The sequence below is a fragment of the Anomaloglossus baeobatrachus genome, chromosome 8 (genome assembly GCF_048569485.1).
Source record: "Anomaloglossus baeobatrachus isolate aAnoBae1 chromosome 8, aAnoBae1.hap1, whole genome shotgun sequence".
Lineage (NCBI taxonomy): Eukaryota > Metazoa > Chordata > Amphibia > Anura > Aromobatidae > Anomaloglossus > Anomaloglossus baeobatrachus.
Genome location: NC_134360.1, coordinates 7,479,060 through 7,491,628, shown reverse-complemented (window position 1 = coordinate 7,491,628; position 12,569 = coordinate 7,479,060). Strand labels below are relative to the sequence as shown.

The 12,569-nt window shown below is 50.2% G+C and overlaps 1 long non-coding RNA gene across 1 annotated transcript in view; it reads left to right on the top strand.

The window, feature by feature from the left end:
- LOC142249057 (uncharacterized) overlaps positions 1-12,569 on the top strand; it is a 57,679-nt gene that overhangs the window by 16,494 nt on the left and 28,616 nt on the right. The window contains exon 3 of the long non-coding RNA XR_012724983.1: positions 2,265-2,506. This is a non-coding gene — a long non-coding RNA (uncharacterized LOC142249057). The remainder of the gene's footprint in view (positions 1-2,264; positions 2,507-12,569) is intronic.

Sequence of the window (12,569 nt, the reverse complement as noted above, 5' to 3'; positions counted from 1 at the left end):
CAGGGACACTACTGAGTACATTCACAACACCAGTAGCTTCACTACCCTTAAGCTTATCCTGCCATTGTTCTGCCAATCCACAAGACACTACATCACCTGTTTTCACAGGGGCACCACTGAGTACATTCACAACATCAGTAGGTACACAACCCTTAAGCTTATTCTGCCATTGTTCTGCCAATCCACAATTGACCAATTCATGTGCTATAAGATTGTAGGGAGCCTCAGTCCAGCATGGGATCTCCACAACAACCTCCTTAACATTATCCTTACGTTTTCTGAACATTTTGACACTATGCAAAAAGATTGAAAAAATATCTGGAAATTTGCCAAATATATGTTTTTAATTTCCAAATTACAAAAATTAGTTTAATTACTTCTTATAGAAGTAATCCTGCCGACTACGCCAATTTATGTCTTGCTAAATTCTACTAAAAAGGGGGCTGAAAGCCCGTACTTACGAAGCGCTCACTGATATCCTAATCAGGCACGAATACTAATATTCTTTATAGCAAGATACTATTTATTTTAATAGCACATGAATAGTTAATGGTACATAGGCATTTAGAACTATAGTCATAGAATCTTATACAATAACAGAAATATGCATCAACATTACCGTTTGTTGTAGCAATCCTTTCACATCGGGGGGAACTCGATTTAATGATAAAGGAAACAACATGGCATCATCTTGCATCACAGGAGCAGTGCGTACACTTCAATGTCCTGGAAGGTTTCCCCTAACATTAAGCGAGTCCGGTGTATTTTTATAGGAAAACTTTGTAGGTTGTGTTTAAATGGTCACCAGCATGTGACAGCTGAGTCATGTTCATGTAACTTGACCACAAACTGCTGTGGGCACCGGCAGCTTCCTGCACATTTCCTGCACATCCTGCTAGTTGACAACTGACCGACCACAGTTGACCATAGTGTTAGTGAAATATTGCAATGAGCCGTAAGTTTCATATGCAAGCTTCCTTAAACCTGTCTTTAAGCCAACCACAAGTTTCCGGTAAGTGGAACTGTAAATGTGACTTCCTCATTATCTTGAAACTGCTTCAAAACCTGTTTGACATGTATTCCTTGGTCATCATAGTGAAATTGGTTATCCAAAGGACATCTCTTTGATACTGAATTATTGATAGGTCAAATAATATCTGGGATCACTCCTATCTTTTGATTATGATCCCTATCTAATCACACATTATTCAGTCATATCACATTGGTATCACATACATTGATCGGGCGGTGCGTGATACATTGATCGGGCGGTGCGTGATACATTGATCGGCTAGTGCGTGATACATTGATCGGGCGGAGCGTGATACATTGATCGGGCGGTGCGTGATACATTGATCGGCTAGTGCGTGATACATTGATCGGGCGGTGCGTGATACATTGATCGGGCGGTGCGTGATACATTGATCGGGCGGCACGTGATACATTGATCGGGCGGCGCGTGATACATTGATCGGGCGGCGCGTGATACATTGATCGGGCGGCGCGTGATACATTGATCGGGCGGCGCGTGATACATTCATCGGGCAGTGCGTGATACATTGATCGGGCGGTGCGTGATACATTGATCGGGCAGTGCGTGATACATTGATCGGGCGGTGCGTGATGCATTGATCGGGCGGTGCGTGATGCATTGATCGGGCGGTGCGTGATACATTGATCGGGCAGCGCGTGATACATTGATCGGGCGGTGCGTGATGCATTGATCGAGCAGTGCATGATACATTGATCGGGCGGTGCGTGATGCATTGATTGTGATACATTGATTGGGCAGCACGTGATACATTGATCGGGTGGTGCGTGATACATTGATCGGGCGGCGCGAGATACATTGATCATGATGCAGTGATCAGGCAGTGTGTGATACATTGATTGTGATACATTGATCGGGCGGCGCGTGAAACATTGATCGGGCGGCGTGTGATACATTGATTGTGATACATTGATTGCGATACATTGATCGGGCGGAACGAGATACATTGATCAGGTGGCGCGTGATATATTGATTATGATACATTAATCGGGCGGTGCGTGATACATTGATAGGGCGGTACGTGATACATTGATAGGGCATTGTGCGGCTGTTGGGCTCCTTTAAATCGGTGGTCTCGGGTCCTGGGGTACAGTGTGTTGTTATATACCAGCACACATCTGCTGCAATCACAATGAATGACGTCTCCTTTCTGTGTAGCAGAGGGGAGAATGTGTCCTGGTAAATATTTTATAGCTTTTTGTTTTTTCTGCAGGTTGTGCGTTCTGGATTTGTGCAGACCTTCCTGTGCAGATGGAGAAGCTTTTACCAGTATATCGTGTAATGTGAGGGATCGTGGAATCATGGCACTGAATAGCCGCCACGGTGAATGGACGCCGCTCGCCGATGATCTCAGAATCCACGAGTCGACTCTTGTTCTGATTTCCCATCCAACAAGCTGAATTGTTAATGGCGGCAGGGCGCGGCGCGCAGGCAATGGCCTGGTCATGTACATGTGTAAGTGTTGTACTTAGTATTTCACAGTGAATACCGGAGATGTGCCTGCTGTGGTGTTCTCCGTGACTGCGCTGAGCTTATAGTAATGTGATGGCGGACATATGCCTTCTATTATGTACGCCATTAGGCTGCAATCTGAGGCTCTCCAGCTACTGCATAGTGCGATGTGCAGAAACGGGCAGCGCTCGCCATCGGGTCACACGCATCCTCTGATGTTGCCCAAACAAAGCACAAAATACAAAGTCCGGGTACAGGTCCGCTGCTTGTAGGCGACAAACGTTTTGCTTTTACAAAAGCTTTCTATGGGCCTGCTCTTTACACTAATTGTTTTTTTAAATTTAGCAGGTCCATAACAATCTATGGAAGACGTCCATCGCCTACATTACATCCAGCTCACCCACAACCCACGCCTGGTATTTTGTGCTCTGTTTGTGGACTGTGCACATTAAAAGAGGGGAAGTTTGGGTCGATGCGGAGCAACGCTCAGTTCTCGCTGTGTGGTTTGCTGTGGTGTTTCTGGTGCAGCATATAATAGACGGTGTGCTCCTGCTGTGTGGTTTGCTGTGGTGTTTCTGGTGCAGCATATAATAGACGGTGTGCTCCTGCTGTGTGGTTTGCTGTGGTGTTTCTGGTGCAGCATATAATAGACGTTGTGCTCCTGCTGTGTGGTTTGCTGTGGTGTTTCTGGTGCAGCATATAATAGGCGGTGTGCTCCTGCTGTGTGGTTTGCTGCGGTGTTTCCCGGTGGAGCATATAATAGGCGGTGTGCTCCTGCTGTGTGGTTTGCTGTGGTGTTTCCCGGTGCAGCATATAATAGGTGGTGTGCTCCTGCTGTGTGGTTTGCTGTGGTGTTTCTGGTGCAGCATATAATAGGCAGTGTGCTCCTGCTGTGTGGTTTGCTGCGGTGTTTCCCGGTGCAGTATATAATAGACGGTGTGCTCCTGCTGTGTGGTTTGCTGTGGTGTTTCCCGGTGCAGCATATAATAGGCGGTGTGCTCCTGCTGTGTGGTTTGCTGTGGTGTTTCCCGGTGCAGCATATAATAGACGGTGTGCTCCTGCTGTGTGGTTTGCTGTGGTGTTTCTGGTGGAGCATATAATAGACGGTGTGCTCCTGCTGTGTGGTTTGCTGTGGTGTTTCTGGTGCAGCATATAATAGGTGGTGTGCTCCTGCTGTGTGGTTTGCTGTGGTGTTTCTGGTGCAGCATATAATAGGCGGTGTGCTCCTGCTGTGTGGTTTGCTGTGGTGTTTCCCGGTGCAGCATATAATAGGCGGTGTGCTCCTGCTGTGTGGTTTGCTGTGGTGTTTCGGGTGCAGCATATAATAGACGGTGTGCTCCTGCTGTGTGGTTTGCTGCGGTGTTTCTGGTGCAGCATATAATAGACGGTGTGCTCCTGCTGTGTGGTTTGCTGTGGTGTTTCTGGTGCAGCATATAATAGACGGTGTGCTCCTGCTGTGTGGTTTGCTGCGGTGTTTCCCGGTGGAGCATATAATAGACGGTGTGCTCCTGCTGTGTGGTTTGCTGCGGTGTTTCCCGGTGCAGTATATAATAGACGGTGTGCTCCTGCTGTGTGGTTTGCTGCGGTGTTTCCCGGTGGAGCATATAATAGATGGTGTGCTCCTGCTGTGTGGTTTGCTGCGGTGTTTCCCAGTGGAGCATATAATAGGCGGTGTGCTCCTGCTGTGTGGTTTGCTGCGGTGTTTCCCGGTGCAGCATATAATAGGCGGTGTGCTCCTGCTGTGTGGTTTGCTGCGGTGTTTCCCGGTGGAGCATATAATAGACGGTGTGCTCCTGCTGTGTGGTTTGCTGTGGTGTTTCCCGGTGGAGCATATAATAGACGGTGTGCTCCTGCTGTGTGGTTTGCTGTGGTGTTTCGGGTGCTGCATATAATAGACGGTGTGCTCCTGCTGTGTGGTTTGCTGTGGTGTTTCGGGTGCAGCATATAATAGACGGTGTGCTCCTGCTGTGTGGTTTGCTGTGGTGTTTCCCGGTGCAGCATATAATAGACGGTGTGCTCCTGCTGTGTGGTTTGCTGCGGTGTTTCCCAGTGGAGCATATAATAGACGGTGTGCTCCTGCTGTGTGGTTTGCTGCGGTGTTTCCCGGTGGAGCATATAATAGACGGTGTGCTCCTGCTGTGTGGTTTGCTGTGGTGTTTCCCGGTGGAGCATATAATAGGCGGTGTGCTCCTGCTGTGTGGTTTGCTGTGGTGTTTCCCGGTGCAGCATATAATAGACGGTGTGCTCTTGCTGTGTGGTTTGCTGCGGTGTTTCCCGGTGCAGCATATAATAGGCGGTGTGCTCCTGTGTGGTTTGCTGCGGTGTTTCTGGTGCAGCATATAATAGACGGTGTGCTTCTGCTGTGTGGTTTGCTGTGGTGTTTCTGCTGCAGCATATAATAGACGGTGTGCTCCTGCTGTGTGGTTTGCTGTGGTGTTTCCCGGTGCAGCATATAATAGACGGTGTGCTCCTGCTGTGTGGTTTGCTGTGGTGTTTTGGGTGCAGCATATAATAGACGGTGTGCTCCTGCTGTGTGGTTTGCTGTGGTGTTTCTGGTGCAGCATATAGTAGATGGTGTGCTCCTGCTGTGTGGTTTGCTGCGGTGTTTCTGGTGGAGCATATAGTAGATGGTGTGCTCCTGCTGTGTGGTTTGCTGTGGTGTTTCTGGTGCAGCATATAATAGACGGTGTGCTCCTGCTGTGTGGTTTGCTGCGGTGTTTCTGGTGCAGCATATAATAGACGGTGTGCTTCTGCTGTGTGGTTTGCTGTGGTGTTTCTGGTGCAGCATATAATAGACGGTGTGCTCCTGCTGTGTGGTTTGCTGTGGTGTTTCTGGTGCAGCATATAATAGGCGGTGTGCTCCTGCTGTGTGGATTGCTGTGGTGTTTCTGGTGGAGCATATAATAGACGGTGTGCTCCTGCTGTGTGGTTTGCTGTGGTGTTTCGGGTGCAGCATATAATAGACGGTGTGCTCCTGCTGTGTGATTTGCTGTGGTGTTTCCCGGTGCAGCATATAATAGGCGGTGTGCTCCTGCTGTGTGGTTTGCTGTGGTGTTTCCCGGTGCAGCATATAATAGACGGTGTGCTCCTGCTGTGTGGTTTGCTGTGGTGTTTTGGGTGCAGCATATAATAGACGGTGTGCTCCTGCTGTGTGGTTTGCTGTGGTGTTTCTGGTGCAGCATATAATAGACGGTGTGCTCCTGCTGTGTGGTTTGCTGTGGTGTTTCTGGTGCAGCATATAATAGACGGTGTGCTCCTGCTGTGTGGTTTGCTGTGGTGTTTCCCGGTGCAGCATATAATAGACGGTGTGCTCCTGCTGTGTGGTTTGCTGTGGTGTTTCCCGGTGGAGCATATAATAGGCGGTGTGCTCCTGCTGTGTGGTTTGCTGTGGTGTTTCTGGTGCAGCATATAATAGGCGGTGTGCTCCTGCTGTGTGGTTTGCTGTGGTGTTTCCCGGTGTAGCATATAATAGGCGGTGTGCTCCTGCTGTGTGGTTTGCTGTGGTGTTTCCCGGTGTAGCATATAATAGGCGGTGTGCTCCTGCTGTGTGGTTTGCTGTGGTGTTTCGGGTGCAGCATATAATAGACGGTGTGCTCCTGCTGTGTAGTTTGCTGTGGTGTTTCTGGTGCAGCATATAATAGGCGGTGTGCTCCTGCTGTGTGGTTTGCTGTGGTGTTTCCCGGTGGAGCATATAATAGGCGGTGTGCTCCTGCTGTGTGGTTTGCTGTGGTGTTTCGGGTGCAGCATATAATAGGCGGTGTGCTCCTGCTGTGTGGTTTGCTGTGGTGTTTCGGGTGCAGCATATAATAGGCGGTGTGCTCCTGCTGTGTGGTTTGCTGTGGTGTTTCCCGGTGGAGCATATAATAGGCGGTGTGCTCCTGCTGTGTGGTTTGCTGTGGTGTTTCTGGTGGAGCATATAATAGACGGTGTGCTCCTGCTGTGTGGTTTGCTGTGGTGTTTCTGGTGGAGCATATAATAGACGGTGTGCTCCTGCTGTGTGGTTTGCTGTGGTGTTTCTGGTGCAGCATATAATAGACGGTGTGCTCCTGCTGTGTGGTTTGCTGTGGTGTTTCTGGTGCAGTATATAATAGGCGGTGTGCTCCTGCTGTGTGGTTTGCTGTGGTGTTTCCCAGTGGAGCATATAATAGACGGTGTGCTCCTGCTGTGTGGTTTGCTGTGGTGTTTCTGGTGTAGCATATAATAGGCGGTGTGCTCCTGCTGTGTGGTTTGCTGTGGTGTTTCCCGGTGGAGCATATAACAGACGGTGTGCTCCTGCTGTGTGGTTTGCTGCGGTGTTTCGGGTGCAGCATATAATAGACGGTGTGCTCCTGCTGTGTGGTTTGCTGTGGTGTTTCTGGTGCAGCATATAATAGACGGTGTGCTCCTGCTGTGTGGTTTGCTGTGGTGTTTCTGGTGCAGCATATAATAGGCGGTGTGCTCCTGCTGTGTGGTTTGCTGTGGTGTTTCTGGTGCAGCATATAATAGGCGGTGTGCTCCTGCTGTGTGGTTTGCTGTGGTGTTTCTGGTGCAGTATATAATAGGTGGTGTGCTCCAGCTGTGTGGTTTGCTGTGGTGTTTCCCGGTGTAGCATATAATAGACGGTGTGCTCCTGCTGTGTGGTTTGCTGTGATGTTTCCCAGTGGAGCATATGATAGGCGGTGTGCTCCTGCTGTGTGGTTTGCTGTGGTGTTTCTGGTGCAGCATATAATAGACGGTGTGCTCCTGCTGTGTGGTTTGCTGTGGTGTTTCTGGTGCAGCATATAATAGGCGGTGTGCTCCTGCTGTGTGGTTTGCTGCGGTGTTTCCCGGTGGAGCATATAGTAGACGGTGTGCTCCTGCTGTGTGGTTTGCTGTGGTGTTTCCCGGTGCAGTATATAATAGACGGTGTGCTCCTGCTGTGTGGTTTGCTGCGGTGTTTCCCGGTGGAGCATATAACAGGCGGTGTGCTCCTGCTGTGTGGTTTGCTGTGGTGTTTCTGGTGCAGCATATAATAGACGGTGTGCTCCTGCTGTGTGGTTTGCTGCGGTGTTTCTGGTGCAGCATATAATAGGCGGTGTGCTCCTGCTGTGTGGTTTGCTGTGGTGTTTCTGGTGCAGCATATAATAGGCGGTGTGCTCCTGCTGTGTGGTTTGCTGTGGTGTTTCTGGTGCAGCATATAATAGGCGGTGTGCTCCTGCTGTGTGGTTTGCTGTGGTGTTTCTGGTGCAGCATATAATAGACGGTGTGCTCCTGCTGTGTGGTTTGCTGTGGTGTTTCTGGTGCAGCATATAATAGGCGGTGTGCTCCTGCTGTGTGGTTTGCTGTGGTGTTTCAGGTGCAGCATATAATAGGCGGTGTGCTCCTGCTGTGTGGTTTGCTGTGGTGTTTCCCAGTGGAGCATATAATAGGCGGTGTGCTCCTGCTGTGTGGTTTGCTGTGGTGTTTCTGGTGCAGCATATAATAGGCGGTGTGCTCCTGCTGTGTGGTTTGCTGTGGTGTTTCTGGTGCAGCATTTAACAGGCGGTGTGCTCCTGCTGTGTGGTTTGCTGTGGTGTTTCTGGTGCAGCATATAATAGGCGGTGTGCTCCTGCTGTGTGGTTTGCTGTGGTGTTTCCCGGTGGAGCATATAGTAGATGGTGTGCTCCTGCTGTGTGGTTTGCTGCGGTGTTTCCCGGTGCAGTATATAATAGACGGTGTGCTCCTGCTGTGTGGTTTGCTGTGGTGTTTCTGGTGCAGCATATAATAGGCGGTGTGCTCCTGCTGTGTGGTTTGCTGCGGTGTTTCCCGGTGCAGTATATAATAGACGGTGTGCTCCTGCTGTGTGGTTTGCTGCGGTGTTTCCCGGTGCAGTATATAATAGACGGTGTGCTCCTGCTGTGTGGTTTGCTGTGGTGTTTCTGGTGCAGCATATAATAGGCGGTGTGCTCCTGCTGTGTGGTTTGCTGTGGTGTTTCTGGTGCAGCATATAATAGGCGGTGTGCTCCTGCTGTGTGGTTTGCTGTGGTGTTTCTGGTGTAGCATATAATAGGCGGTGTGCTCCTGCTGTGTGGATTGCTGTGGTGTTTCTGGTGCAGCATATAATAGACGGTGTGCTCCTGCTGTGTGGTTTGCTGTGGTGTTTCGGGTGCAGCATATAATAGGCGGTGTGCTCCTGCTGTGTGGTTTGCTGTGGTGTTTCGGGTGCAGCATATAATAGGCGGTGTGCTCCTGCTGTGTGGTTTGCTGTGGTGTTTCTGGTGGAGCATATAATAGACGGTGTGCTCCTGCTGTGTGGTTTGCTGTGGTGTTTCTGGTGCAGCATATAATAGACGGTGTGCTCCTGCTGTGTGGTTTGCTGTGGTGTATCTGGTGGAGCATATAATAGACGGTGTGCTCCTGCTGTGTGGTTTGCTGCGGTGTTTCTGGTGCAGTATATAATAGACGGTGTGCTCCTGCTGTGTGGTTTGCTGCGGTGTTTCTGGTGCAGCATATAATAGACGGTGTGCTCCTGCTGTGTGGTTTGCTGTGGTGTTTCTGGTGGAGCATATAATAGACGGTGTGCTCCTGCTGTGTGGTTTGCTGTGGTGTTTCCCGGTGGAGCATATAATAGGCGGTGTGCTCCTGCTGTGTGGTTTGCTGTGGTGTTTCTGGTGCAGCATATAATAGGCGGTGTGCTCCTGCTGTGTGGTTTGCTGTGGTGTTTCTGGTGCAGCATATAACAGGCGGTGTGCTCCTGCTGTGTGGTTTGCTGTGGTGTTTCTGGTGCAGCATATAATAGGCGGTGTGCTCCTGCTGTGTGGTTTGCTGTGGTGTTTCCCGGTGGAGCATATAGTAGATGGTGTGCTCCTGCTGTGTGGTTTGCTGCGGTGTTTCCCGGTGCAGTATATAATAGACGGTGTGCTCCTGCTGTGTGGTTTGCTGTGGTGTTTCTGGTGCAGCATATAATAGGCGGTGTGCTCCTGCTGTGTGGTTTGCTGCGGTGTTTCCCGGTGCAGTATATAATAGACGGTGTGCTCCTGCTGTGTGGTTTGCTGCGGTGTTTCCCGGTGCAGTATATAATAGACGGTGTGCTCCTGCTGTGTGGTTTGCTGTGGTGTTTCTGGTGCAGCATATAATAGGCGGTGTGCTCCTGCTGTGTGGTTTGCTGTGGTGTTTCTGGTGCAGCATATAATAGGCGGTGTGCTCCTGCTGTGTGGTTTGCTGTGGTGTTTCTGGTGTAGCATATAATAGGCGGTGTGCTCCTGCTGTGTGGATTGCTGTGGTGTTTCTGGTGCAGCATATAATAGACGGTGTGCTCCTGCTGTGTGGTTTGCTGTGGTGTTTCGGGTGCAGCATATAATAGGCGGTGTGCTCCTGCTGTGTGGTTTGCTGTGGTGTTTCGGGTGCAGCATATAATAGGCGGTGTGCTCCTGCTGTGTGGTTTGCTGTGGTGTTTCTGGTGGAGCATATAATAGACGGTGTGCTCCTGCTGTGTGGTTTGCTGTGGTGTTTCTGGTGCAGCATATAATAGGCGGTGTGCTCCTGCTGTGTGGTTTGCTGTGGTGTTTTGGGTGCAGCATATAATAGACGGTGTGCTCCTGCTGTGTGGTTTGCTGTGGTGTTTCTGGTGCAGCATATAATAGACGGTGTGCTCCTGCTGTGTGGTTTGCTGTGGTGTATCTGGTGGAGCATATAATAGACGGTGTGCTCCTGCTGTGTGGTTTGCTGTGGTGTTTCTGGTGGAGCATATAATAGGCGGTGTGCTCCTGCTGTGTGGTTTGCTGCGGTGTTTCTGGTGCAGTATATAATAGACGGTGTGCTCCTGCTGTGTGGTTTGCTGCGGTGTTTCTGGTGCAGCATATAATAGACGGTGTGCTCCTGCTGTGTGGTTTGCTGTGGTGTTTCTGGTGGAGCATATAATAGACGGTGTGCTCCTGCTGTGTGGTTTGCTGTGGTGTTTCCCGGTGGAGCATATAATAGGCGGTGTGCTCCTGCTGTGTGGTTTGCTGTGGTGTTTCTGGTGCAGCATATAATAGGCGGTGTGCTCCTGCTGTGTGGTTTGCTGTGGTGTTTCTGGTGCAGCATATAATAGGCGGTGTGCTCCTGCTGTGTGGTTTGCTGTGGTGTTTCTGGTGCAGCATATAATAGACGGTGTGCTCTTGCTGTGTGGTTTGCTGCGGTGTTTCGGGTGCAGCATATAATAGACGGTGTGCTCCTGCTGTGTGGTTTGCTGTGGTGTTTCTGGTGGAGCATATAATAGGCGGTGTGCTCCTGCTGTGTGGATTGCTGTGGTGTTTCTGGTGTAGCATATAATAGGCGGTGTGCTCCTGCTGTGTGGTTTGCTGTGGTGTTTCTGGTGCAGCATATAATAGACGGTGTGCTCCTGCTGTGTGGTTTGCTGTGGTGTTTCTGGTGCAGTATATAATAGACGGTGTGCTCCTGCTGTGTGGTTTGCTGTGGTGTTTCTGGTGGAGCATATAATAGACGGTGTGCTCCTGCTGTGTGGTTTGCTGTGGTGTTTCTGGTGCAGCATATAATAGGCGGTGTGCTCCTGCTGTGTGGTTTGCTGTGGTGTTTCTGGTGCAGCATATAATAGGCGGTGTGCTCCTGCTGTGTGGTTTGCTGCGGTGTTTCTGGTGGAGCATATAATAGGCGGTGTGCTCCTGCTGTGTGGTTTGCTGTGGTGTTTCCCGGTGGAGCATATAATAGACGGTGTGCTCCTGCTGTGTGGTTTGCTGTGGTGTTTCTGGTGGAGCATATAATAGACGGTGTGCTCCTGCTGTGTGGTTTGCTGTGGTGTTTCTGGTGCAGTATATAATAGGCGGTGTGCTCCTGCTGTGTGGATTGCTGCGGTGTTTCTGGTGCAGCATATAATAGGCGGTGTGCTCCTGCTGTGTGGTTTGCTGTGGTGTTTCCGGTGGATCATATAATAGGCGGTGTGCTCCTGCTGTGTGGTTTGCTGTGGTGTTTCCGGTGGAGCATATAATAGGCGGTGTGCTCCTGCTGTGTGGTTTGCTGTGGTGTTTCTGGTGCAGCATATAATAGGCGGTGTGCTCCTGCTGTGTGGTTTGCTGTGGTGTTTCTGGTGCAGCATATAATAGACGGTGTGCTCCTGCTGTGTGGTTTGCTGTGGTGTTTCCGGTGGAGCATATAATAGGCGGTGTGCTCCTGCTGTGTGGTTTGCTGTGGTGTTTCTGGTGCAGCATATAATAGGCGGTGTGCTCCTGCTGTGTGGTTTGCTGCGGTGTTTCTGGTGCAGCATATAATAGACGGTGTGCTCCTGCTGTGTGGTTTGCTGTGGTGTTTCTGGTGCAGCATATAATAGACGGTGTGCTCCTGCTGTGTGGTTTGCTGTGGTGTTTCTGGTGCAGCATATAATAGACGGTGTGCTCCTGCTGTGTGGTTTGCTGTGGTGTTTCTGGTGCAGCATATAATAGGCGGTGTGCTCCTGCTGTGTGGTTTGCTGTGGTGTTTCTGGTGTAGCATATAATAGGCGGTGTGCTCCTGCTGTGTGGATTGCTGTGGTGTTTCTGGTGGAGCATATAATAGACGGTGTGCTCCTGCTGTGTGGTTTGCTGTGGTGTTTCTGGTGCAGTATATAATAGGCGGTGTGCTCCTGCTGTGTGGTTTGCTGTGGTGTTTCTGGTGCAGTATATAATAGACGGTGTGCTCCTGCTGTGTGGATTGCTGTGGTGTTTCTGGTGCAGTATATAATAGGCGGTGTGCTCCTGCTGTGTGGATTGCTGTGGTGTTTCTGGTGTAGCATATAATAGACGGTGTGCTCCTGCTGTGTGGTTTGCTGTGGTGTTTCTGGTGCAGTATATAATAGGCGGTGTGCTCCTGCTGTGTGGATTGCTGTGGTGTTTCTGGTGTAGCATATAATAGGCGGTGTGCTCCTGCTGTGTGGTTTGCTGTGGTGTTTCCCGGTGCAGCATATAATAGGCGGTGTGCTCCTGCTGTGTGGTTTGCTGTGGTGTTTCCCGGTGGAGCATATAATAGGCGGTGTGCTCCTGCTGTGTGGTTTGCTGTGGTGTTTACCGGTGGAGCATATAATAGGCGGTGTGCTCCTGCTGTGTGGTTTGCTGTGGTGTTTCTGGTGCAGCATATAATAGACGGTGTGCTCCTGCTG